The 27999-nt window shown below is 45.2% G+C and overlaps 1 protein-coding gene across 3 annotated transcripts in view; it reads right to left on the reverse strand.

Annotated features, from left to right (window-relative positions):
- LOC142662177 (tetraspanin-4-like) overlaps positions 1-27999 on the reverse strand; it is a 126113-nt gene that overhangs the window by 81527 nt on the left and 16587 nt on the right. The window contains exon 1 of one of the 3 annotated variants that reach the window (XM_075840209.1): positions 18536-18744. The exons of the other annotated variants lie outside the window; for them this stretch is intronic. The gene's annotated coding sequence lies outside the window, so the exon portion shown is untranslated. Of the gene's footprint in view, positions 1-18535; positions 18745-27999 lie in introns of those variants that run through there. 3 annotated transcript variants of the gene reach the window in all.

Raw genomic sequence — 27999 nt, forward strand, 5'->3', positions numbered from 1 at the left:
CGACACCGCGACCGCCTCTCTAACCGCCACCACAGGACGCGCCTGCAACGATCCCACTTCCCTGGGGCCTTCCCAAACTACCGCAGGGGACACTTCCGTTACTACCGGCGCCGCGGCCCTATCCAGGCGCCCCACCAGCTCCCGTAAGCAACCCACTAAATCTGCCAAACCCGCTCCGTCGCGTCCGCCCGCGCCACTACCGGCCCCCGATGCTATGCTAGCAGCCCCCCCGCCGACACCCGACATAAAAAACCGCTGGATAAGACAATAATGGAGTTATACACTCACCGGGCTGCACAGGCGCTGTGTTCCCGTCAGCCGGACCATCCTGACCTCGACGATAGGCGTCCAGTTCACCTTCCTCCAGTTCTTCTCTCGCCGACGACTGTCCCTCCCAACGACCTCTTCGGAAAGGGGATGAGGACGCGCTGACCGATGGGCCGGCAACCTGCCGCCCGACCGCCGGGACCCAGACTTCCGACCGGACCTGTTGCCTCGACGTCGCTGCAGATCTAGTCGTCCGTCTAGACGATCCTGACGAAGCCTGCCCCCTGGCCGGAACATCACCATGCGGGGCGGCCGTACCTTGCTCTCGACATCTTCCATCTGATGGGGGAGGGGTGACAGGGAGCCCGGCCTGCGACTCCCTGCTTACCGCCGGACCCCGTCGCGGCCTGGGATTCCTGCCAGGACGCAGGGCCTGGGAAGGGGCGGTCCTCCCAGCTGCCTGGCCTGCAGCGTCCGGGATCGGGCTCCCTCTGCGACGCCGTGTCCGCGGGACTACCTCCGGACTCAGGCGCTCTGGAGGTCGGGACCGCCGAGAGGGACGGGTCGACACAGCCTGCATCGCCGTCACCCCTGCTACCGCTCTCTGCCTGCCCAGCGCAGGAGCGGTTGTTGCCGACTCCCCCCCCGCCGCCATAGCCATGCTCGTAGGGGGGCCGGGGGAGGGGAGCCTGTCCCTTACAACAGACCCCGAACGCCGTGCCCGACGTGGCGAAACGGCGTCCGGGATCCGCGTTAATGCAGCCACGGTCTCCTCCAGCCATCCGGGACCGTGGTGCACAGCAGCGGCACGCAGCCGCTCTAAAATCAGGGCCTCTGACATACTAAAAAGCCGGGCAACGGGGAGCTTTGCTTCTTGTGTATTACTCCTCCCGCTGCTTCCGGCTCAATGCCGAGAAACAGCGGGAAGCGCAGTAACGGCCCCCCCGTCCCCCCTAGCTCCTCCCCGTCCCTCCTTCAGCTCCTTCACCTTTCCCTCACCTCTTAACATTAACCCTTTCCCTACCAGGACGGTCATGTCGGCTTCCCTCAAGCCTGCAGCTGCGTCCAGCCTCTTCTGTCATCAAACCACCGACCAAAATTATGAATATATGGCCAGATTACATTTTTTATCCATAGTTATTTACCATAGCATCCTATGTAGCTCATTCGTGTGACTTAGCTGAGTTGCAGTACCAGACACAGCCCCTGGACAGGAGTGGCGCTGTTTTTGAAAAACTTTTTTAAATCTTGGACAACCCCTTTAAATACAGCACACACTTCCTTACAGGAGACCATTCAGCTCATATTGTTGCATACAACCCATCTTTAAGATGTCTAGTGAGAGATCACATAATGTGGAATTGTTGTTTTAATAAACAATAATTAAGTTTGCTATAAACTTTTTTTTTTTCACGAATCCCACTGAGACAATGAGTAAGAAAGTTTTTATTTCATGAAGTCAGAGCCATCCAATGTGATTCTACTAAACATTCTTTTCCTATTTTAAGCATGCTGCGCTGTTTTCTATCAATTGTTTGTTCACCGTAGGGCTTTCTTAGTGATATTATTAGAAAAGAGTGAACCGAGCAGCCTAAACAGCCCGAGTTAATGAAACCCAGATGTTAGTTCTTCTGGATTAAATACCAGAGGGTTGGAGAGAACCCCTGCTGCAAGGCACACGTGGGGAGGGGGTTTAATCCTTCTGTTCTGGCTTTCAAGGCTAAACGACTTTTACTTATATAATAGGAACCCACTCTTATTTCAGTACTATACAGTAGAACAGTATATGGTATTTTACATTTATAAAATATAATCTATTGGGGGGACAGCACCTACTATTGACCCCAATCCCTCATCCGTTTGTCCTTAAAAGTTCTTCTTCTGATAAAACTGGCTTTGGAAGGTATAAGGGCCATTAGCTATCTTTTCCCTTCTGGATCCCTCCAAAAAAACCATGGGAAGCAAACATAGGACTCCACACCACAGCATATCTGGCATTTTTTAACCTGCCCAAAGTGCCCCTTTTTCTTGGCCGTGGTGTCCATTTGCAGCAGTCCACATTGACATTCGTCCAAAGTAAAATAAGGCATGGCGGCAGTGATTGGACGATCCAGTCCAATGTGGACGATGTTTTGTCACCATGGACTCAACGTCACTAATGCCTAGTGTGTATATATAAGCCCAACGGGGACCAGCAGTGGTGTAGGGCTAGAGGAAAGTATATTACAAAAAAACTTTTTTATTCGATTTCACGGGCTTGGAGAATTTGCTTTAAATGTCTGAATGTCGGACAACCCCTTCCAGATTTTCTACAAGGCCATAGAGACCAATTTACAAATCTTGCTACCCAAGGCCCAATGTATACATTTGGCAATAATAGTGGATATCCAAAGCCACCCAGCCGTCATTTATAAAAACTGGCCACGCAATAAGCGGAGGGGTCTCTCGCAGCAACCAATCAGATTACAGCGTACATCTTTTAAAGTGCTGTAGAAAAATGAAAGCTAGAATCCTATTGGTTGGTATGGGCAATAGTTTTAACAAACTTTTTGTCCGCATACGTTTTCCTGAATATCGTACATTATGTACAGTACTGACCAATATATCAATAAAGGGTTAATGGTATGATGCGGGGGAAAAAAAGCTATAAAAACGGCTTCCCAGATGTCAAGATCTACTGTCTGTTCAAGGGAAGAGCTTTGAGGCACGTCTGCTTTTGGAAAAATCTTCCTTTGAAAACAAGTGACCTAATATTTTCATCCTTCTCTTTATAGAGAAATGCAAAGTTGCGTTTTATTACACGATTCACAAAATACGTAGTTGTAGCCAAAACATTTTTAAATATCTGTCCCCAGAAATGTATATTTGGCAGTACTGACCAAAAACACAAAAACAAGTGCCTTCTCTGAAAGGGTAAGGGCTATAACTTTGTAATATTTAGTGCCCTTAATTCGGTCTTCCAGTGCTCAGACTGTGGGCTTCAAGCCAGACACAAAATATAACTGGGACACCTATGAAGATGACCACACACAGGTGTAATAATGCCGGGATAGTGTATGCGCCAAGAATTTGCTTCTGGCGCCAACTTGTTGGGTTGTTCGACTGGTATCTTTGGAAGTTCTGACTGCCTTGCTACCAACAAAAAATCTAACTGGCCCATAGAGTGGTCTAACTGACTCCTAATGTCTATGGTAATTTGTCTACCCCTGGTTTAAGGGGCATGTAAACATGTAGTAAGGTGTATTGGCTTACCGGGTGCTTTATTTTACAGGTAGCCGTCCTGTTTTGGGCCGATGTTGGGTCACGTGATCTGTATTCTGACTCCAGGAATCCTACCGTTTCTGCTGTAGGGAGCAGAAGTCAGTCTGTCGATGCAAGTCTATGAGAGCCCCGATATGAGTCTAGTAGACTTGTATTGAGGGACTACCCACAAAATAAAGCAACCGGTAAGCCAATACACCTCGCTACAATTCACTTCATCACATATTCAAACTGGGGGGACTAAAATAAAATCCGATGTATTCTTACATTCGGTGGAGGTCCAACAACAATGGTATCTTCTGACATGTAAGAAGATAGTTAAAGGTGAACATATCCTTTAGGCTTCATTCCATCTTCCTTCCAGTAAACTTGAGTCCTTGATTAGGAATTTACCTCTAAAGGCCCTATTGCACGGGCCAATGATTGGGCAAACGAGCGTTCATATGAATGCTCGTTCCCGATCATTGCCATGTATAATAAGGGCAACGATCAGCCGATGAACGAGCAAACGCTCGTTCATCGGCTTATCTGGTCTTTTATGCAGAATTAAAAATCATCATTGTTGGCAGCACATCTCTCTGTGTATTTAAGGAGATGCGCTGCCGACTTGATGAAAATGTATAGGAATGTGCAATCGTAGTTACGAGCACTCATCCCTATACATATCCAATCATTGCTCCGTGTGAAAGGAGCAAACGAACGCTGATCAACGAGATGTCTCGTTGATCGGAGCTCGTTTACACGGCCCATTTCGGGCCGTGTAATAGTACCTATACTTTGAAACGTGTTTCATGGATTACCCGCAGACTTTGCTGATGACGATCATTTGGTTGCTTACAAGGAGAATAGATTTCTTTATAAACACTTTACCTACAAGAAAAATTTACACAGTGGAGGGCATGCTTCCCGTTTCATTCCGATATATCTCTATCTTACTAATGTCATGTTTGTATCCTATATCAACAAGCGCTGCTTCCCATAATCCAAAGGCAGCGCACACCAGGGCCCCATTACCAGCTGCTGCCTTTCTTTAAAGGGTGGGAAAATGTCAACTAAAGAGGAAAAAGTGCAGAGCACATGGGCCATTTGGTTCTTATCTTCTGTCAAATTCTCAGGTTCTCCTTTAATTGCATTTGTGAGCAGTTCAATGTCTGGGGTGCGTGCGCGCACTTGCTGAAAGCAGCCTAAAACTTGATAATAAAAAATAAAGTGGGATGTGGAGGGAACCTGGACAGGCCTCACCAAACACCTCGAAAAGTGAGATCCCTAGGGCTGAACAGGCAGCAGGAAATCTGTGCGGCTCTGAGGTGAATGAGACACAATGCACGCAGCCTAGCGCTCACGCGGCTCCATACTGACTGGCCAAGGGAGTCGCTGCTGGCAGCACGTGTGTGCAATAAAAACTGAAAAAAATGGGTTGATTCATATTAATTCCAGATGTGAGTTTAACATTCCCACCTCAGGGCCCTTGGCGCTCTGGCGTGCGGCAGCGAGCGAGGCTTTAGGTAGAAGCCTTTCTGACTGAGAATGCTTCATGTTCTACACAACCGGTAAATGCTTTAAGGCCTCCAGCAATCCCGGAGTAAGAAATACAAAATTAACTTCATTTAGGCTCAGGACCAGATATGTTGATTTTTTTGTTATTTTACCAATTGTCAATAGGTTTTATGGGATCTTGTGTACACGACTGCGACATGACATGGAATGAATCAGAGTTTGCACAAGACGGCAATTACTCATGTAAGCAACACTTTCTTAATTCCAAAAATAACTTCAAAATACATGCGAACTTACAAAGCTTAAAAATAAAGCTATATTTTTTTTTTGCTGTGTATGCAGGTTACATGGGTTGGCATCATACATGTAGAGAATATTGATCTGGTTACTATCCAGTCAAGGGTTTACATATCTCTGACTCTGCAGTTGTGGCTGCTACAGATGTGTCCATCCTTTACCATCCTCTTATCTCAATATATCCTGACATGATTTCACGATACTCTGTCACGAGATGTCTATGCTATAAGTGTCTATGTGTGGTCACCCAGTGGTTTTGTTGTGAATTGCAGTCTGTCAAGGGTTTTGCTAGAAGGTCGCGATATTGTATTCGTGAGAAATTGGAGCCCTTAACCAAATTCAAGCAAAAATACATCTGTATGTGGCCCATGAACAATGCTGGATTATAAGGAGGGCAAATGGGGCATTTGCACCCTCCCTGATGGCCATTCCATGATCCTATCCAGAAAGTCGCTGGCTGAGCTGTCTCTATAACTCTCATGGACGTCAGCAGAGAAGGCCATGTGCATACACAACCACCTCTCCATTATGCAATAGGCATCAGGTATGGTCCAGGTCCCCCACTAAATTTCTTGCCCAGGAGCCCACCAACCTATATCCTTCCCATGGCCACTGGATGGCTTGTTGGCCCCTTCTACATGGGTCCGGACAAGGCTCCCTCTTTCCACAGCTGAATTTTATCCCACTTTCACATGTACATGAAGGAAATGGCCATAGAGTTCATCAATATGAAAGCGAACACATCAAATATGTCAATTTTTTGCCCTGAATACAAGTTGTCATCTTGAGGTTTGCTGTGAACTGCCCACATATTGTCTTTGAAAGTAATGCTGGTTCACTTTGTATTCAAAGAACTCAAGTTGTGAGTAAGCAGATATACAGGATATGGCGAGGTCATGGGGAAAACCCTTCCATTAATGGTGAGTACACAACACAGGCCTGAGACATGGTGCCGGGCAGATGTGTTCAGGCTCCCTCTGTCTGATGGAAAACATATGCTGCACATATGATCCTGCTTACAACGTAACAATGTACTTCTCAGTAAGATTTGTCACAAAACCCTGTAGTGCCAAAGGGACCAAAAATACCACACAACTAGGTAAAAAAGTCATAAACTGTGACCAAAATACTACTCCGTCCTGTACAGGCAATTCATGAGGTAATAGCCTTAAAGGGAAGGTGTCACGGAAAAATGTTTTTTTATATGTTATTGCTATTAGTATGTCATTAAAATACATTTTATTTATTTGTGTTTTTGTGTTGTACTTTTTTCTTTCTTTTACTTCTCTATGGGGGCTGCCATTTTTTTTCATCTCTGTATGTGTCGATTAACGACACATACAGAGATGGAATACGGCACCTACATCCCCATAGAGAATGCGAACAGGAGCCGTTCCATTCACTGCAGCGTACGCCGTCTGTGTGGGAACGGCGCATGCGCCGCTCCCAACAGTCCAAAAGGAAGGTCTTCGGCAGAGCGACATCCGGCGCCATTTTCATGTGGATAGGAAGCCGCGGCCGGACAGTAAGATGACTACTTCCGGTTGCAGCTTCCGTCCATATGTTCAGAAGCAAACCTAGGAGTGGAGGGAGCAGAGGCAACGGCAGGCGGCAGCGGCAGGAGCAGGTAAGTTATGTTTGTGTATGTGATGTGTGTGTATGTTCGTGTTATACTGTGCGATTACCACTGTATCTAATCCTCCTACACTGTGCATTCGCTTAAAAAATGGCAGCACACAGTGTAGGAGGTTTGATCATTCAATCCCCTCCTTTCTCCTGGCACAAGCCAGGATAAAGGAGGGGGGATTGTTTGAGCACACTAGAGTGAGTGTGTCTTCTCCAATTTTGCAGCGTAAAGCAATGAGGTTGCTTTACCACATGCCAATGCTGCAATTTTGGGAATTGCTCCCTCTAGTGATCAGCACATGGAAATGTTATAAATTAGAATCTAATTTATAATATTTCCTGACTTGTGAAAAAATTAAAAAAATTAGAACAATGTGTAATCATTTATATACTAACAGTCTAATTTAAAAAAAAATAAAAAAAAAATTTCTAGCGCCACATTCCCTTTAAATAAAAAAAAAAAATTCAATTAATTTTACAATTCTTTGTCTTTGTCCTGGGCTTATAGGGGTATATTTTTGCGGAACACTCTGGGCAAATCTGATACACTGTGTTATGACTAGTACGGGTTCTGAGGGGGCGATGCATGACAGATGAATTTTCTCCTTGAATCCCTGTGTCATGCTCTGACCCTCAGGCCAGGCCCTAGTCAGTGTATTAGTTTTGCCCGGAGTGTTACATTTCTTCATGAAAACAGAGGTATATATGCCTTAGTGCCTTAGAAAATTGTTGGCCTCTGGGTTAAGGACTTGGTTGGGTCCACATTAAACACAATAATGTATCATCTTTTTCCCTGCAGGGAAGACCCCAGGGTGGGGATATCTTACCCTAAACTCTCAGCTCCCATTCCCATTAACACTTCCTATTCTAAACCTTGCAGAAATAATTGTGCATATTTTTATTTTTGAGAAGCGCCCTGATCCAGTCCATGTTTTTAGCTCAGGGTTTTCCAAGTAATGTGTGACTGTCAAAATAGTTTTTTATGGCTTCATCTTCCATGACATAGTCTTTAAATGCTGCCAATGCCCCGCCAACTAAAAGATTAGCTACTTATATCCCGCTTAAAAGGTTAACATGAACTGAAATGCGTGTTCAGTTCGAGTAACCAACTGATCGTCTCATGTTCCAGTAATGTTGCGATGAAACCTACACATCTACTTTTTTATTGTATGACTGAATTGCCAACCCAAGGCAAAATAACATTACAACCGTTTCAACAGTATTAAACGAAACCCGTCACATTGAAAAAAAAGTCCTATTTGGCGTCCCCATGTTATACAGAAGGAGGAGCTGAGCAGATTGATACATAGTATTGTGGGAAAAGATTCAGTATAATTTGTAATTTACTAATCAAATCCTCTGCTCATTCTGCGCTTTGGAGTCCAGTGGGCGGGCCTAATCAGTGATTGACAGCTATTTTTGTATGCCGATTTATACAGAAGAACCAATCACTGATTAGGACCGCCCGCTAGACTCTTACGCCCAGAATGAGCAGAGGATTGATCAGTAAATGACAAGTTATACTAAATATTTTCCTGCAAAATGATATATCAATCTGACAAGAGACTATCAGATTATATATTGATATATAAATATGTCATAAAGTTTGCTGAGCTCCAACCACTCCCATCCTCTCTGCAGTTGATTGACGGCACTGCTTGTCTTTATCATCATAAAATCAGAGCTGTCGATCAAATGAAGAGGGGAGTGGCTTAAGTTCTAGATGCTGGATGCTTACTGGTTCGGCGGACATGAAAACATAATTTTCATACCATACATGGCAGGAAAAAAAAGGTATGTTTTAGCCTGATGCAAGCCCTAAGATCTTCCATCCCTCTTCCTTTATGCTTTCCCAAATTAGCGGTGTCAGATGTTTGTTAGCCTAAAATCTGATGACAGACTCACTTTAAAGAGGCTCTGTCACCAGTTTATAGCTTCCCTATCTCCTACCTAATCTAATAGGCGCTTTGATGTAGATAACTAGTTTTTTATTTTATTTTTTAAAAACACGTTTATTATTGACCAAGTTATGAACATTTTTCGATTTATGACAATTTTTTCTAAATGCCCAACTGCCGTTTTTCTTCTCTTGACCAAGTGGGCGTTGCATAGAAAAGTGTATGACGCTGACCAATCAGCGTCATACACTTCTCTTCATTCCAGCCCAGCTTCATTCCCAGCACAGTGTGATCTCGCGAGATCATGCTGTGACGTGACTTCCTCCCGCGTCAGCGTAATCCACTTTTCTCTACAACGCCCACTTGGTGAAGAGGAAAATAACGTCCAGTTGGGAATTTAGAAAAAATTGGAATAAATCGAAAAATGTTCATAACTTGGTCAATAATAAAGGTTTTTAAAAAATAAACAAAAAAAAAACTGTAGTTAACTACATTAAAGCACCTATTATATTGGGTAGGAGCTAGGGAATTTTTAAACTGGTGACAGAGCCAGCTCCTCTCAAAAACGGATAAATCCTAATATGTCGTTCCGACCGGATGTTATACTCAGAGCAGCGCATTAGGCAGAGATACTGGGGAGTTGTTTAGTAGGGTCCTCACAATAGGACGGCTGGTGGTCATCACTGATATTCTAAAATATTGGCTCTACACTGTCAAAAAAAATCATTTTCAACTATTTGTCCAGGATTAAAAAAAACATGGCTGCTTTCTTCCAAAAATAGCACCACACCAGTCCACAGGTTGTCTGTGGTATTGCAGCTCAGCCTATTCACTACAATGCAGAGATACAATTCCTGACACAACCCATGGACAGGTGAGGCGCTGTTTCTAGAAGAAAGCAGCCATGTTTTTCTAATACTGGACAACCTCTTTAACTCCTTAGCCCTATAGAGCCGACACCTTTTGAATTCACCGGCACTCCCATGGAGATGCTTCTATGGTCCTCCGCAAGTCTTCGTTGACTAGACTGCAGCAATAAAGTGCCATACTCGTCACATGACTGCGGCAGTCAAATGTAAATCCACGGGCTTTGGGTGAAGTTAGACTATTTCTGTCCAATCTAACTTTGCATAGAATGTGACCTTACTCGTATACACATCTGCTGCTTTCCCAGGTGCTGTGTAGTTGAGCACTGCTGCATTGCAGTTGACAATTTCGATTGTTTATTGTTATTTTATTACACGATCTTGGAATTATGATTAGATTATGATTTTTGTATGGATTAGGTAGTGTAAAAACATCCTTAGAATAGAATGGGGTGTACATGATACTCCTAGACATCATGGTAGACTCTTTTGAAGGCCATTGCAACACAAAACCAGGAGCAGGAGATTATGAGACAACTCTGATGAAACAAGTAATAGTAGTATGGAATAATTTCTATTCGAGGTACTTCAAATTTATACTCTAATTGATAATCCAGAATATTTTATAATCTGGAACCAGGTTAGATATAAAAGACTTGGCTGTACTTGACAATCTCTGGGTGTACAGGCTGGCTGGATAAATAATATGACGTCACTATCTCCAGACCAGAAGACCCATTTGGCCATTCCTAGTATGTGCATGGAATAGTAATTATTACCGGTCGTCTCTCCCCTCCACCGTGTCTGTATTTCCATCCAAGTGACAGTTTTATTAGTTGATGAGATTAGTCACTGGTTCTGTGGTTTTCTTGTAAAATCAGCTGGACCAACACCCATAAAAAGTGATGTTCCGTCTTGTAGAAAACATGACAGTTCTTCTTCCAACCAGAACAGAGTCTAATTTAACAATTCTGCAAAGTGTGGATGTCTAGTATGGTGGAGATCGTATCTCCCAGCAGAAAACTGGAAAGATATGCCCTTTCCAGAAGCTGATCACATGGGATGGGGGATTGTTATTTTTGGGGGACCACGGATCCCCTGTGGATCAATTGATCCGTGTGCTCTGTATGAACGGAAGATGATGTAAACCTGGAGTATGAGATTGCTAGACTCCTCAGATACCATGCGACCAGAGCGTTCCCTACATAAAGCCAATATCAATGAAAACATTATTTGAGGACCAAACCTTAACCCCTTCCCGCTCCTTGACGTACTATTACGTCATGGCAGCTGTATCGTTCGCGCTCCATGCCGTAATAGTACGTCTCGGGAGTAACGGCCGTTTCGGCCGTCCTCCCGACACATACAGGAGCTGTGACGCTGCTGTCTTGTTCAGCAGCTGTCACAGCTCCTACAGCGGGGACCGATCGCTGTGTCCCCGCCGATTAACCCCTTAAAAGCCGCGTTCTATAGAGATCGCGGCTTTTTAGGGGTTAAGCTGCCATCGCCGGCCTGCTACGCGATAGCGGCCGGCGATGGTGACTATGGCAACCGGACACCAAACAATGGCGTCCGGCTATGCCATAGACGGAAGCCTAGTGGGTCCTGACAACGTCAGGACCCACTATGCTTGCTGTCAGTGAGTAGCTGACAGTTCTAATACACTGCACTACGCATGTAGTGCAGTGTATTAGAATAGCGATCAGAGCCTCCTGCTCTCATGTCCCCTAGTGGGACAAAGTAATAAAGTAAAAAAAAAGTTAAAAAAAGATGTGTAAAAATAAGAAAATAAAAGATTTAAAAGTAATAAAAGTAAAAATCCCCCTTTTTCCCTTATCAGTCCTTTATTATTAATAAAAATATATAAACAAACAAATTAACTATACATAATTGGTATCGCCGCGTCCGTAACGGCCTGAACTACAAAACTATTTCGTTATTTATCCCGCACGATGAACGCCGTAAAATAAAATAATAATAAACCGTACCACAATCACAATTCTTTGGTCACTTCACCTCCCAAAAAATGGAATAAAAAGAGATCAAAAAGTCGCATGTACCTAAAAATGGTACTGATCGAAACTACAGTTCGGTACGCAAAAAATAAGTCCTCGCACGTCTTGATTGATTGAAAAATAAAAACGTTATGGCTCTTAGAATAAGGAACACAAAAAGTGAATGATTGTTTACAAAACGTATTTTATTGTGCAAACGCCATAAGACATAAAAAAAAACTATAAACATCTGGTATCGCCGTAATCGTATCGCCCCGCAGAATAAAGTGAATGTGTCATTTATAGCGCACGGTGCACGCAGTAAAAAAAAAAGAATAAAAAAACAATAGTAGAATTGCTGTTTTTTAGTCACCACGCCACTTAAAAATAGAATAAAAACTGATCAAAAAGCCGCATGCACCCCAAGAAAACTACAATGGATTCCTCAAGGGGTCTAGTTTCCAAATTGGGGTCACTTTTGGGGGGTTCCCAATGTTTTGGCACCACAAGACCTCTTCAAACCGGACATGGTGCCTAATAAAAAAGAGGCCTCAAAATCCACTAGGTGCTCCTTTGCTTCGGAGGCCGGTGCTTCAGTCCATTACTGCCCGAGGGCCACATGTGGGATATTTCTCAAAACTGCAGAATCTGGGCAATACGTATTAAGTTGCGTTTCACTGATAAATCCTTTTGTGTTATAAAAAAAATGGTATAAAGAGGATTTTCTGACAAAAAAAAAAAAAGTCAACTTCACCTCTACTTTGCTCTAAATTTTTGTGAAACACCTAAAGGGTTCATAAACTTTCTAAATGCTGTTGTGAATACTTTGAGGGGTCTAGTTTCTAAAATGCGGTATTTCATAGGGGTTTCTAATATATGGGCCCCTCAAAGCAACTTCAGAACTGAACTGGAACCTAAAAAAATAAATAAATGAGGCAATACTTCGCTTCTTACATTATACTGATAATGAGCCGTGCCCACCCCGAGATGACCCCAGTTTTGACCGTTTGTATAAACGGAGACCCCTATTAGACCGTTCCAGTGCCCGGTTTTCCCCAGCATACACCCCGAGAAGTGTATTTCTATTGATGAGTCCCGGGTACATTTTAAAGGGAGGGTTCAATTCCTCGAGTACCTGCCGGGTAAGAGGGCAAGGTATGGCGTGAAGATGTATAAGCTGTGAGAGTGCATCAGGGTATACCTACAGGTTTAGGATATATGAAGGAAAGGCCACCCCCAAACCAGACTGCATCCTGGACTACAATAGGTACATGGGAGGGATGGACTTGTCAGATCAAATCCTGAAGCCCTACAGCGCTATGCGGTGTGGTATAAGAAGCTGGCCGTGCACATCATACAGATGGCTTTGTACAATGCGTACGTGCTACGTCGATGTGCAGGCCAGACGGGAACTTTCCTGGAATTTCAAGAGGTGATTATCAAGAACCTAATCTTTAGTGACCAAGAAGGGGGGGCACCCAGTAGTTCTGGAAGCGGGGCCACACGCATCGTACCAGGGCTGCAACACTTTCCAGGGGAAGTTCCCCAAACTGGCAAGAAGGGAAAAAGTCAAAAGAGGTGCAAAGTCTGCTATAAGAGGGCGATAAGGGATGACACAATATATCAATGTGACACGTGTCCCGAATAACCAGAGCTCTGTATGAAAGAGTGTTTTAAAATTTATCATACATCCCTTGGTTTATAATTTACCCCAATTTTACTTACCCTGATGCACTCCACACAGCTTATCCCCCCTCGTCTTTCCCCTCTGAGCCCTGCTGTGTGCCCAGGCAGCTGATAACAGCCACATGTAGGGTATTGCCATACCCGGGAGAACCCACATTACAGTCTATGGGGTGTAGGTCTCCGGTCAAAATGCTCACTACACCTCTAGATGAATGCCTTAAGGGTGTAGTTTTTAAAACGGGGTCACTTCTTGCGGGTTTCAACTGTACTGGTACCTCAGGTGCTTCTGCATACATGACTTCGCACTAGAAAATCCCGAGTAGGCCAAATGGTGGTCCTTTCCTTCTGAGCCCTCCCATGGGCCCAAACGGCAGTTTATCACAACAAATGGGGTATTGCGGCCCTCAGAACAAATTGCGCAACAGAATGGGGTATTTTGTTTCTTGTGAAAATAAGAAATTTTCAGCCAAAACTACATATTATTTGAAAAAAATAATTTTGTTTTCATTCCGAGCCCAATTCAAATTAATTCAGTGAAAAAACTATGGGGTCAAAATAGTCACAACACCCATAAATGAATTCCTTGAGGGGTGTAGTTTCCAAAATGGGGTCATTTGTGATTGGTTTCTATTGATTTGATACCTCTGGGGCTCTGCAAATGCGACATGGCACCCGAAAACCAATCCAGCAAAATCTGGACTCCAAAGAACACACAGCGCTCCTTTCCTTCTGAGCCCTCCCATGGGCCCAAACGGCAGTTTATCACCACAAATGGGGTATTGCCGCACTCAGGACAAATTGGGCAACAAAATGGAGTATTTTATTTCTTGTGAAAATAAGAATTTTTGAGCTAAAATGACATATTATTGGAAAAAATATATTTTTTTTTAATTCCCAGCCCAATTCAAATAAGTTCTGTGAAGAAACTATGGGGTCTAAATGGTCACATTACCCATAAATGAATTCCTTGAGGGGTGTAGTTTCCAAAATGGGGTCACTTCTGGTGGGTTTCCATTGCTTTGATACCTCTGGGGCTCTGCAAATGCGACATGGCAGCCGAAAACTAATCCATCAAAATCTGGACTCCAAAGAACACACAGCGCTCCTTCCCTTCTGAGGCCTCCCATGGGCCCAAACGGCAGTTTATTGCCACAAATGGGGTATTGCTGCACTCAGGAGAAATTGGGCAACAAAATTGAGCATTTTGTTCCCTGTGAAAATAAGAAATTTTGCTAAAAAATTACATCTTATTGGAAAAAATGTCATTTTTTTAATGTCACAGCCCAATTGAAATAGGTGCTGTGAAAAAACTGTGTGCTCAAAATGCTAACAACAACCATAAATGAATTCCTTGAGGGGTGTAATTTCCAAAATGGGGTCACTTTTGGTGGGTTTCTATTGCTTTGATACCCCTGAGGCTCTGCAAATGCGACATGGCACCCGAAAACCAATCCAGCAAAATCTGGACTCCAACAAACATATAGCGCTCCTTTCCTTCTGAGCCCTCCCATGGGCCCAAACGGCAGTTTATCACCACAAATGGGGTATTGCCACACTAAGGACAAATTGGGCAACCAAATGGGGTATTTTGTTCCCTGTGAAAATAAGAAATTTTGATCACAAATGACATTTTATTGGAAAAAATGACATTTTTTTCATTTCACAGCCCAATTCAAATAGGTGCTGTGAAAAAACTGTGCGGTCAAAATGGTAACAACAACCATAAATGAATTCCTTGAGGGGTGTAGTTTCCAAAATGGGGTCACTATTGGGGGATTCCTACTGTTTTGGCACCTCAACACCTCTTCAAACCCGGCATGCTGCCTAAAATATATTCTAATAAAAAAGAGGACTCAAAATGCACTAGGTCCTTCTTTTCTTCTAGGGCTTGTCTTTTAGTCCACGAGCGCAGTAGGGCCACATGTGGGACATTTCTAAAAACTGCAGAATCTGGACAATACATATTTAGTAGTGTTTCTCTGGTAAAACCTTCTGTGTTACAGAAAAAAAAATTAATAAAATTGAAATTCCGCAAGAAAAATGAAATTTGCAAAGTTCACCTCCACTTTGCTTTAATTCCTGTGAAATGCCTGAAGGGTTAAAAAACTTTCTAAATGCTGTTTTGAATACTTTGAGGGGTCTAGTTTTTAAAATGGGGTGTTTTAGCAGGGTTTCTAATACATAGGCCCCTCAAAGCCACTTCAGAGCTGAACAGGTACCTTAAAAAAAAGGCTTTTGACATTTTCTTAAAAATATGTGAAATTGCTGTTTATGTTCTAAGCCGTGTAACGTCCAAGAAAAATAAACAAATGTTCAAAAAACGATGCCAATCTAAAGTAGACATATGGGAAATGTGAACTAGTGACTATTGTGGGTGGTATAACCGTCTGTTTTACAAGCAGATGCATTTCAATTCTGAAAAATGCAATTTTTTCAAAATTTTCTCTACATTTTGCAATTTTTCACCAATAAACACTGAATATATCGACCAAATTTTACCACGAACATGAAGCCCAATGTGTCACGAGAAAACAATCTCAGAATCGCTTGGGTAGGTTTAAGCATTCCCACGTTATTACCACATAAAGTGAAATATGTCAGATTTGAAAAATGGGCTCTGAGCCTTAAGGCCAAAACTAGGCTGCGTCCTTAAGGGGTTAAAGAGGTTGTTTGGATTGGACACCCCCTTGCCATAGGCCCCATGGTAAACTGGGAGCAATTTACTGCTCTGGGGACCAAAGGTTGTTAATGAAATCACTAGTGCCCTGCCAGGCATGTACACAGTAGTTGCCCCTGGTGATATCGATGGAAGCTCCCATAATCAAGTTATCTCTGGGGAACCTACAATCGAAAGAGGAGATTCCCAAACTTCCATATAAATCATGCACACAACCGTTTGTTTTTTTGGTGGATCCAGAAATTATAGAACAGGTCCTATTCTTGTCTGTGTTTGCGGTCTGTCTCACCCTTTCTAGTGTATGGGTCAGCAAAGAAAACCGCACAGCACACAGAAGCCGCTAGGATCCGTGTTTTTCATCCGAAAAACATAAACGGTCGTGTGCTTGATAACTTAACATAAGCAGATAATTTGCTCGTTTTAATATAATCATGCAGAACACCGCTAATTTCTTTCCCCTTGAGCCGTACAAGTACAAGCTACATATTCCTTTAATTCAATGGATGCTATATTCCGAACCCACTACGTTTTGTTTCTTCACATTAAATATCCAGACACAAACACAGTTATTCTAAGTAAACGTATCAGTAAACATTACACTTTACTGCTCAATGCCCAGTGGCAGCATAAAGGGAGATGCTCTGATGTAGTGTTATTGTATCACTAAGGCTGCTATATACCCTGCCAAATCTTAATTCTTACTGACAATTTTAACTCCTGCCAAGCTTCAATTACTAAAAACTATAGCAGGGGACTGAATGCCATGGCAATACCAGCCTGAAAAAATGCCAAGAACTGTGCCCAGCCCGGGCCGGCTCACGTCCCCAATGCAGTCAATAAAGTCTCAGTAGTTCTCCACGCGCTATTTAACGTTCACGTAGAAAACAGACGGAAAAAAATGGAGACACGAGCTTAGACATCAAATTACTGACTTGAAGCTTCACCAACTCCAGAATTTAGGGCTGTAAATGTCCGCGGAGCTGCAGCCAGTAACCTTTTGTACTTCAGACACTTGGCAACCAACACTTGCACATTATCCCTGCCAAATGTCAGTCCATTTAATGACAGTCTGTAAAATTGAAGCCAGTTCTTTACCTGCTAGTAAAAAATACCGCAGAAAACACAGCACAAAACTGTGGTTCTACGGCAATCTATGACTTGGAGGACCGTAAGAGCCAGTATTAACTCCTCAGCATTGCAGGATTTGGTGGCCGCCTATAAAATAGGCTGCCGAAATCTGGAGGAGTAGCGCCAATTATAGAGGCCATAGATATGCCAGATCAGACAACCGACCCATATGGGTGTTCAGAGCTGTAATAGGGCGACTACATGACATCAACCTTTCTTTACAAAAATCTACCGGATCTGCTATACATCTATTCCCGATCTGATAAGATCTTCCCATCTAAGGAAATGCAAATGTTAAACCAGAATAACTATGGAAACAGGGGCGTACAAGATTGAAATGGGGCCTCCTTTCTAGTGCACTCCTAACCACCAGTAGTTGGAGGACTTGGTCCTTCCTATGATCTGGGGTTAATTCCCCAAACCCATGTTTTCTAATATTGTAGGACCAGTCGGAGGAGATCCCTGCGCAGGTTCTCACCACCATCTATTAGAATAAGGGATGCAGCCAACCTGGTCTTGACCCCTCCCTCAAAATACCATGGTCTGCCTCTATAGCATCTTAGTCATGATGTCAGAACGACTTAGAAACGCGTTGTACGTTGGCTAATAAATGGTGTTATAATCTTTGTGATCCCTCTTTCTAAGTCTGTTTGGCGGCGCCCGATAGATCCTGCTTTTTTAGTTTCGCTCAATCAACAGAATCTATGCATGCCAAATATTATATAATAATGTTCTGATATCAGAACACTCGTCTGATCATCACAGTCATATCTCTGCCGCCATCTTTAAAGGGAGTGATTTGAGTCATAGACCTATAATGTAAAATTGCTAACAAAGCAATTACCGAATATATTAACAAAACTCTAAGGACGGAGTTTCCCTTTAATTAAAGGTAGTAACCATAAAGGGAAAAAATAAAGTTTGCCTTTAATGTTTATATATAGCCAATAGTTATTCCGCAGTAGTTTACAGGGGAAGTGGTATAACATCATCATCATAAGATGGACATGGAAGAAAAAAAACTAATACTAACAATGAAACCAAAGTAGAAAGTCCCGTGCTACTCCAACTCATACGTAGGCTCCAACGTAGGCTCCAAGTTTGCAATATTTTGGCTTAGAGTGTAAGCTCCGCGGCTTAAAGTCCTGGATTCTCTGTACATTGCTACTGACTCGGTTCTTTGCAGATGACATTAAGTATAAACTACAGAGACTTTACTAAACCAGGACAAGCTGCCTCTCATACCCCTGCATAACATACTCGCTCACCATAGGGAACAATGGTGCAACTTTTTAAAGGAGCCCTCACTCCAATAAAGTTCTGCAGGCTGCCGCTTACCTCTGTATGGAAGTAGAGACAAGGGGATCCTCACAAAGATCTAGTAGATGGATGGACTCCTGAGATAGGATGTTATTCTTGCTCCTCTCGTCCTCTGTGTTTCTCCACCGCACCATGAACTATACAGTAAATCCCCTTTCAGTAGCAAAGCTCTCAGTGTCTGTAGTTCCCTAGTGTCAGCTCAGCAAAGTGTCTGGCTGCGAGGGTAGTGGCACTGCGAAAAGAGGGGCTGGGTCTAGTCTTGTGATTGGGAGTTGTTAGATGAGGGTCGTCTTACATGAGGAAACGGGAGGGGGATATGCATTCTTATGGGAGCAGTACAAGGGGTGCTGGATAACTCACACAATATGTGTGGGAGAGGTTATTTTTAATACCGGCGAAAAGTTTTCCCAAACTTTTTCCACTTCACACAGTGAAGACATTTCTTTTTAGCAATAACAACCTTTTTTCCATACTTGGATCGGACTCAAACTGAAGAATTCGAGAACACAAAAGAAATGTCCCCTGAGCTTTGCCTTTTAAACTTTTTGGGTTTTTTTGGAAGCCATTCAGACCAAACACTTTCCTGTAATGTATAAGATCATTTAGGGGAAATGTTGGACTCTGTATTTATATTGTCTGTTGACATCTGGTTTAACTTGCAGACACTTAGTAATTTGTTCAGGAAATAACCTAAGGAAATTCTGCATTAAGACAAAATCACATTTTATATCCAAAAGAGGGAAAGGTGAGCAGAGAGGCTGTTATACAGCTGCTGTATGTAATGTCAGGGTATGGAAGAAAAATCCAGGGGCCCCCAGTGGGGATATGTGACGTTCACAATGAAAAGCTAGTCCAGTGTAGTAATGTTTACCTATCTCATCGGCATGCTTTACACTGCAGTTCTGCACAGGCAGTTGTTGCATAGGGATCAGAAATGAGTAAGAACAGAAATGATTCTAAGATTGGCAGGGGATTCTACTCCTGGAGGAGCTACTGAAGTCACTATCCCTACATGAACAGTGACATCAAGGGCTTTCCCAAGACAAGAGTCCCCGGCCAGAGAGCTTGCGTTTCTCTGGCCAGGGACATAGTTGAATGCTGAAGCAGGGAGCTAACAGTTCCTTGCTTCAGCATTGGATTCAACTGTATTTGTGTCCTGAGGACATACCACCGGCCGCCCGGGACAGCAGGCACCACCTGGAATCCGGGACTGTCCCGCTGAATCCGGGATGGTTCGGAGATATGTCTTTAGACCCCCAGCAATCACACATGTATCCCCTATCCTGTAGACAGAGGATACATATGTTTGTGGGGAAAACCCCTTTAAAGGAAGGGTGTCGCGAAAAAAAATTTTTTTTATATCAATTTGCTTTTAGTGTTTTATTTTAAAAAAAAATATTTATTTGTGTGTTTATGTTTTACTTTTTTTTATTTTCTAACTTTTTCTTCTCTATGGGGGCTGCCATTTTTTTTTTCATCTCTGTATGTGTCGATTAACGACACATACAGACATGGAATACGGCACATACATCCCCATAGAGAATGCGAACGGGAGCCGTTCCATTCACTATGGTGTACGTCGTCTGTGTGGGAACGGCGCATGCGCCGCTCCCACACAGTCCAAATGGAAGGTCTTCGCCCGAGCGACATCCGGCGCCATTTTCTTGTGGACCGGAAGCCGAGGCAGGACAGTAAGATTACTACTTCCGGTTGCGGCTTCCGGACATAAGTTCTGAAGCAAGCACTAGGAGCGGAGGGAGCAGACGGAGTGGATGGACTGGAGGGAGCGGCGGCGGCAGGAGCAGGTAAGTTATGTCTGTGTTTGTTCGTGTTTTACTGTGTGATTACCACTGTATGTAAGCCTACTACACTGTGTATTCGCTCAAAAAATGGCGACACACAGTGCACTAGCCAGGATAAAGGAGGGGGGATTATTTGAGGACGCTAGAGCGAGTGTGTCTTCTCAAATTTTGCAGCATAAAGCAATGAGGTTGCTTTACCACATGCCAATGCTGCAATTTTGGGAATTGCTCCCTCTAGTGACCAGCACAGGGAAATGTTATAAATTAGAATCTAATTTATAATATTTCCTGACTCGTCAAAAAATTAGAACAATGTGTAATCATTTATATACTAACTGTTTAACAAAATAGCAACACATTCCCTTTAACTCCATGGGGCATCAGCTAGGGCTTTTTTTATATTTAAAAAGACAGTGTCTGGAGACACTAGCGTTTCTAAAATCATAAAATAATGTAATGTATTCTATGATTTTAGAAACGCTAGTGTTCTCAGGCACTAAATTGTTTTTACTCCGATCGGCACAATTTTGTATTCTCTTCTCACTGTCCTCCTGTGTCTGTTTTCTTTTACTGTGCTCCGCTTGGTTCTGGGCTGCCTATACGCCCTGCTCCCTCTTCAGGCAGCACACTATTGCGCAGAGCACTGGCAGCTCATGGGACTGACCACAGTAAGGGCAAAGTAATGTTGTGGGGGGGGCTGGCGACAGCAGGGAGTGTCCGTAACACAGCGGGACATTTTTCAGACTGCCCGAGACGGCGGGATAGCGGTGAAAAACTGGGACTGTCCCGCAGGATCCAGGACGGTTGGGAGCTATGTCTCAGGTCTATAGGAGATTTCTCCCTGCCAGCACTGTAAAGGGGGATCTTTTGATTATTATTATTATTATTAATAATTATTATCATTACTTTTATTTTTTAAATGGTTTTTTCCACCGTAGACCTTTGTGTCATATCAACTCGAAGTCTCATTAGTTTGGAGTCTGACCCATTCATGATCTATAAGAAATTACATGAATGCTTGGTCATTAAAAATTACATTTAATGGGAGATCCAGCAACACCCGGCTGTTTTCATATACCCCATTGATTTTAATAAAGAGTGACTGCAGACCCGCAACCATTTTATGGCATATCGACTCAATATATCATAACCAGTGTTGGACTAGCCAACCAATGTACCAGGGGATCCAATGGTGGGATCGGGCTCTGACATAATAATGGGCCCCAATGATCCAGCAGAAAACAACCCCATTTGGATCCGACTTTGGAGTCAATCACTTTTCACTAGGGTCTATTTCTTATGGGATGATAACAAATAACCTATTAGACCTTATTGATGATATGTCCAGCAAGGGCTAGGACACACAATGAAAGAGTAGGGGGAGGGCCAACATGACCAGGTTTACAGGGGAGATAGGGGTTAATGGGTTCTGTAAGAATAGGAGTATAAGGGGGTGGAGGCATAAAATGGGCGTAGGGTTAAGGAAGGCATATAGGGTGAGGAGCAGCCATTCAGGAGGACAGTTAGCCATTGTAACTACTGACCTCTACGAACGACATGCAGGCCTTGATGGAGCCGCTGCGGGCAGCGGTGGCGGAGCGGGGTATGGCCTGGCTAGAAGAGGAGTTAGCCGGACAGGTCCTGTGGTATCCGGGCAGTATCTGCAGGCCCTGCGGAGTCGCCTGGGATGTCTCCTCCAGCGACGCTCTCATCAGAAGCGATGGCCTCTCTTCCCCGTCGGTTGCGGCGGTCGCGGCCTCCAGAGCGTCTCAGTCCGGAAGCGCTGCCTAGGGTTCGGCGCAGGCTTAGGAGCCCCACGAGGGACCCTCCAGGTCGGGCTTCCGCTTCCACTCTCCGGGGGCGGGGGTCTCGCTCTGATAGGAATCCTGGTTGCCGGCCGAGCCCTGCGGAGGGAGGAGGAATGGATCCCAGGCATAAGGGACGGCCTTCTGTCTCCCGTTCCAGACACCACGTGGAGCTGCGGCCGGCCGATCTGGCGATGCTCCAGTCGGACGGCCCGCCAGGCACATGACTGATGTCCCTGGTCATACGCACAGGCCGCAATCGGCGGTGTTACAGAGGAGGGAGGATGATGACATGGACGTCGCAGAGAGGATGTCGGGTAGGCCCCAGTCAGCGAGGACTGTATCCGAGGTCCAAGACGGTGGTAACGGCTGTAGAGCCTGCAGCAGTGGTCCAGGTCCCAGATGTCCGGAGGTCGCTGAGGATGGTGTCGTGCCTGTGGTGGATGGTTGTCGTGGGGATTCCATTGCTCCAGCTGGTGGAAACTCAGCGCCCACACAGCTCGGTGAGTCAGGATCACCTTTTCATTCTTTTCCTGCTATATTTAGGTCCCTGGGGGTTGGGGGTGGCTCTCAGGGGGGAGTCAGATAGAGATTCGGGTAAAAGCGGGGTGGTGTCCGCATCTAGAGAGGGGGGAGATGTTCGGGAATAGTTGGGTTGTGTAAAAGCTTTACTGGCGCATTGTGAGGGTGGTTGGTCGCAAGCTCCTTCCACGGTCTCAGCGTGGGTTCCCACGTCGGGTGAATCATTGGCGGAGGTTGTGTGCCCCACCGGGGCGACGCCCCAGGTGTGAGTGCGGGGGTTACGGTATCGGTGCAGATGGACAAAGATAAGGAGGTGGATAGGGTGCGGGTGGATGATAAGGCAAAAGGTGAGGTGTATGTCTGTTTCGAGGGACCGTTGGGCGCTCATTTAAAAACGGAAGTTAGGGAGAAGATTTGGAAGGACGAATATGTGGAAATATTCTCCCTTCTTCCCTTAGAGAAATTTAATTTAGATAAAGGTAAGCGGTGGGAGAGTAAGAAAGAGGAAGAGGGGAAGCGAAGATATCGGTTAATCCCGCAAACATTCTTGAACTGGTTACACGCTTTTGCCATTCTGGTAAGCGTTATAGGAGAAAAGGCGCCGGAAAATTGTTCCGCTCTTTTCAGTTACATGGACGCTATAGGTGAGGCCCATCGGGCGTATGGGGGGCAGACATGGTTGCGATACGATGAACACTTTAGACAGAGAAAGGCAGTTTGTCCCAGTATTAGATGGGATAACAAGGACATTGGGTTCTGGTTACGTGTGATGGCCCTGGCTAAGTTTGGGCAGTCCTTTCCAGGGGGGGGCCGGAGTCACTGGTCAAACCGGGGGTACGCCATGCGGTAGATTGGGATTGTGCTGGCAGTTCAATGATGGCCAGTGCAAGTTTGGGGCGGCCTGTAAGTTTAAACATTCCTGTTCATCCTGTGGTGGGACTTCTCATGGGTCCGCAAAATGTTTTAAGAAAGGAAAGGGTAGAGGTGGGGGTGGTGGTAGCCATAGGTCTGACGCCAGGGAAGTGGGTAGAGATGGAACCCTACCTAAATAGGTTTCCGGACAAAGAGAGCGGCAGAATGTTGTTACGTGGTTTTCAGTTTGGTTTCGAAATCCCTTCCCCCCCTCATGTGGTTCCATTTTCGGTGCGAAATTTGCGCTCAGCGATGCAATATCCTGAGGTGGTGACGGAAAAGTTGGGTAAGGAAGTACGGTTAAGGCGAATGTCGGGCCCCTTCTTGTCTATCCCAATCCCTGATTTTGTGGTCTCCCCTCTGGGGGTGGTGCCGGAGAATGAGCCGAACAAATTTTGGCTCATTCATCATCTGTCTCACCCACGGGGGTTGTCTGTTAATGAAGGCATCGCCCCAGAGCTGTGTTCGGTAGCTTATACGTCGTTCGATGCGGCGGTAGAGTGGGTACGGCAATACGGGACAGGCACGCTTATGGCGAAGACTGATATTGAATCGGCATTTCGCCTTCTTCCAGTGCACCCCGATAGTCAGAGGCTGTTAGGTTGTTACTGGAATGGGGCTTGTTATGTGGATCATTGTCTCCCCATGGGTTGCTCGGTTTCTTGTGCCTATTTTGAGGCTTTCCGTACTTTCCTCGAATGGGTGGTTTGTGATGTGGCAGGGGTCACATCGGTCATTCATTACTTGGATGACTTTCTTTGCGTAGGCCCCTCGTGTTCATCGGTGTGTGCTAATTTGTTGGGCGCGGTGCAATGGGTAGCTCATCGTTTTGGGGTTCCTTTGTCCCCGGAAAAAACTGAGGGTCCCAGAACTTGCATTGTCTTTCTAGGAATTACGTTGGATTCTGTGGCTATGGAATGCCGGCTCCCTAGGGATAAATTGGACGCGCTGCGGGGGGAGGTGAATAGGACGGGACGACTTAAAAAACTACCATTACGGGAGTTGCAATCGTTACTGGGTAAACTTAATTTCGCGTGTCGGATAATGCCCATGGGCAGAATTTTTTGTAGAAGATTAGCGGCAGCGACGGCGGGCGTTCATGCTCCGCATCATTTTGTTAGGTTAACTAGGGAACATCGGGAAGATTTGGCAGTATGGAGGGAGTTCTTGCAGTTGTATAATGGGAGGACGTTATTTATCTCCTCGGTAGTGGATAATGTTCAATGGGAGTTGTTCACGGATGCATCGGGGAGCGTGGGTTTTGGTGTATTTTGTAAGGGGCAATGGTGCGTGGGGCAGTGGCCGGCAGAATGGGTCACATTAGGGTTGGTGCGCAATCTGGTCCTGCTGGAGCTTTTTTCCATATTAGTGGCAGTGGAGGTTTGTGGTGAGCGGTACCGGGATTGCAAAGTGTGATTCCATTGCGATAACATGGGGGTGGTGTTAGCCATCAATAACGTGTCGGCATCTTCCCCCCCAGTGGTTTGGTTGTTGCGCCGTTTAGTGTTACGGTGCTTGTCACTCAATGCTTGGATCGTGGCGGTACATGTTGCTGGTGTGCAAAATGACATTGCAGATTCTCTCTCTCATCTACAGTGGGAGCGGTTTCGGCTATTGGCTCCGGAAGCAGATGTGGAAGGGATCGCCTTCCCGGAGCGGCTATGGGACTTGGTTTACGAGAAGCGGGAGGTTTGATACGGTTCTCTCTTGCGCCTGGTACATGGTTAGCGTATGACGTGGCTTGGAGGGACTGGGTGGCATGGTTGGTGGGTGTGCCGGACGTACGCTCGAGTGATGATCAGGTGGTGGCTTTATTGGGGTTTTTAGGTCAGGTGGCTGTGGCGGGCTGGTCGGTGTCCAAAGTGACTCGTTTTGTGGCAGCCCTGGCTTTCGGTTTTAAGCTGAGAGGTTTTAGGGATATTACAAAGGAGTTCCTGGTGGTCCAGGCCCTGAAGGGGTTTCGGAAAGGAGGGAGTCGGCCAGGCGGCCGTCGACCAGTATCTTTTGCGCTATTGGAACATTTAGGGGAAGCGTTGGTTGGGGTTTGTTTTTCGGGTTTTGAAGTGAAGCGTTTTCGGTTGGCTTTTTCTTGGGCTTTCTTTGGGGCGTTGCGGGTTGGGGAATTGGTGGCTCCCAGTAAGACGAGGGGGGTTTGCTGGCAGAAGATGTGTTAAGGTCGGATCAGATGGTGGAGTTTTGGGTTAGACGTTCTAAGACGGATCAGCGCGGCAAGGGGAAGAGGGTGGTGTTGGGGGCGGTCAAGGGGGTGAGTATGTGCCCGATGGGTTGCTTTGCTGGTTATGCTGCAGTAAAAAATTGTACTAATGGCCCGCTGTTGTGTCATGATGATGGTTCTTTCCTGTCACGTTGTCAGTTTGCATGTGTTTTCCATAAATGTCTTGAGGTTTTAGGTTTGGATGTGTCGGTTTATTCTCCTCATTCATTTCGTATTGGGGCAGCTACAGAGGCGGCTTCATGGGGTTTGGGGCCTGAGGTGGTGAAGCGGATAGGTCGTTGAGAATCTATGCGGTACAAGTCTTATGTGCGTCCTCAATTTGTGTGATGGTAGCTGGTTCGTATATTTTTCTTTCCCTACTTTCCCTCCCTCTCGTTTAAATCCCCCCGCACCCCCTCTCTTTGATTATGACTAGACTTCCCTCATGATTTCTTCTTCTGTCATTTTAGGTGGCTTACCTTCCCTGGTGTGGATATTGAGGCACTCTTATGTGCACTGGGGGGCTTTGAGGGCAGATGTTCGCCCGGACGGGCGGCATTTAGGGTTCCAGAGATCTTCAGTGGTCATACGATGGCTAGGCACGCGAGGTATGGTGTGGAGTCGAGTTTTGCCCGAGTTTCATGGGTATGCCCAGTTGGATCGGGCACCTGATGTGCTGGTCCTCCACGTGGGGGGTAATAATTTGGGGCACGTCCTTTTCGAGAATTAATTAGGGACGTAAAATACGATCTGCTCCGTTTGTAGTCCTGTTTTCCCAAGGTAAAGGTGGTCTGGTCGGAAATTGTCCCTCGCAGCGTCTGGAGTCACGCGCGTTCGGTGTCGAGCATTAACAAGGCGCGGGTCAAAGTCAATCGGGCAGTGTCTAGTTTTGTGGTTAATGGGGTTTTTTTTGTGAGGCACTATGACTTTGAGGATGGCCAAGGCCAATTTTGGTTAGGTGATGGAGTCCATCTGAATGCGGTTGGCACTGACCTATGGGCTTTGCGTCTTCAGGAAGGAATTGAGCGAGCACTGTTGGATGGTGGGGGCACTCATACTTAAAGGTGTTTAAGTATGTTAGTTTGGCGGATTGGGGGTCCTTGGAGTTGGTGGTAAATTGAAGTGGGGGATTCATCATAGGGATGGTCCCTAACAATTACACAATTGCTCATGGATATGGGCTTATTTTGGGCTCCTGCTGGGTGGTGTCCCGGGGAGTGTGTTTTCATCCTTGGCAAGCCAACTGCGGAGTAGAAAGGTGCCTCTGAGCCTGTAGGGAGACGGCTGGGGGTAAGTTATACAGGTGGGCAGTTCGGCGCCAAATTTGTAGCTCCAAGGACTTCGCTTTCCTCGTTATGTTTTATGTTTTATTTATAAAGCGGTGTTTATGTTTATGTAAATATGTTAATAAAATGGCTGCTGTGGCCGAATTTATCCAACCCACTGTCTGGTGTTTTTCCTGGGGGATGGTTAAGTGGGGGGGAACAAGGTGGGGGCCACAGGGTTAGATAAGGCGGGAGAATAAAGGGGAAGGGGTGTTAAGAAAATGTAGAATAGGGCTAATATAGGACGAGCTCTGTAATCCCATGGTCATGTGTGTACAATGATAACAGCAAAGATTACGTGCAATTAAAGTGGACATGTTGTGTATGGGTGGAGGGTGGACCCTCAGAATCATCTCCTCTGGTGGACCCAAGTAACCCCAGTCTGACACTGATCATGAAAGTCTATGTTGGTAAATACCTTTTCATGCTCCTGTAATGGGCTGGGGAAGGAGAAAGGGGAGATGCGGCTTCTTCTGCAAGTAGAGGGATCCCCAATCTCCACTCAGGCAAATCTGTTTCTGTAAGAACTTGTTCACATGGTAATTTACAATTATGGGAGACCCAGTCACGAAAACTATTGTATAATTATTATGCTAATGTTTTATGCCACCTAGTGGTATGTGCTGGTATGGGCTCCAGCTACAATAAACCTTATGGTTGCAGCCGACAAGCACACTTTGTAGTCATGAGGCACACAGAGACTGTTTTGTCAGACTTTGAAGGCCTGGAAATGTAGAGAATTACTTTAAAATGCTAAATACTTAGCTGCAAACGATCTAATAGGCTGCAGTATTATATTGTGACATGAAATAAAAGTGCACTGCTCAGTAATACAAGTCTTCTTCTAAGATATGTCATGGGGGACGGTCTCGGACAGGCAGGACTCTGCATTCCTTGTGAC

This window comes from Rhinoderma darwinii, chromosome 10, assembly GCF_050947455.1.
Source record: "Rhinoderma darwinii isolate aRhiDar2 chromosome 10, aRhiDar2.hap1, whole genome shotgun sequence".
Lineage (NCBI taxonomy): Eukaryota > Metazoa > Chordata > Amphibia > Anura > Rhinodermatidae > Rhinoderma > Rhinoderma darwinii.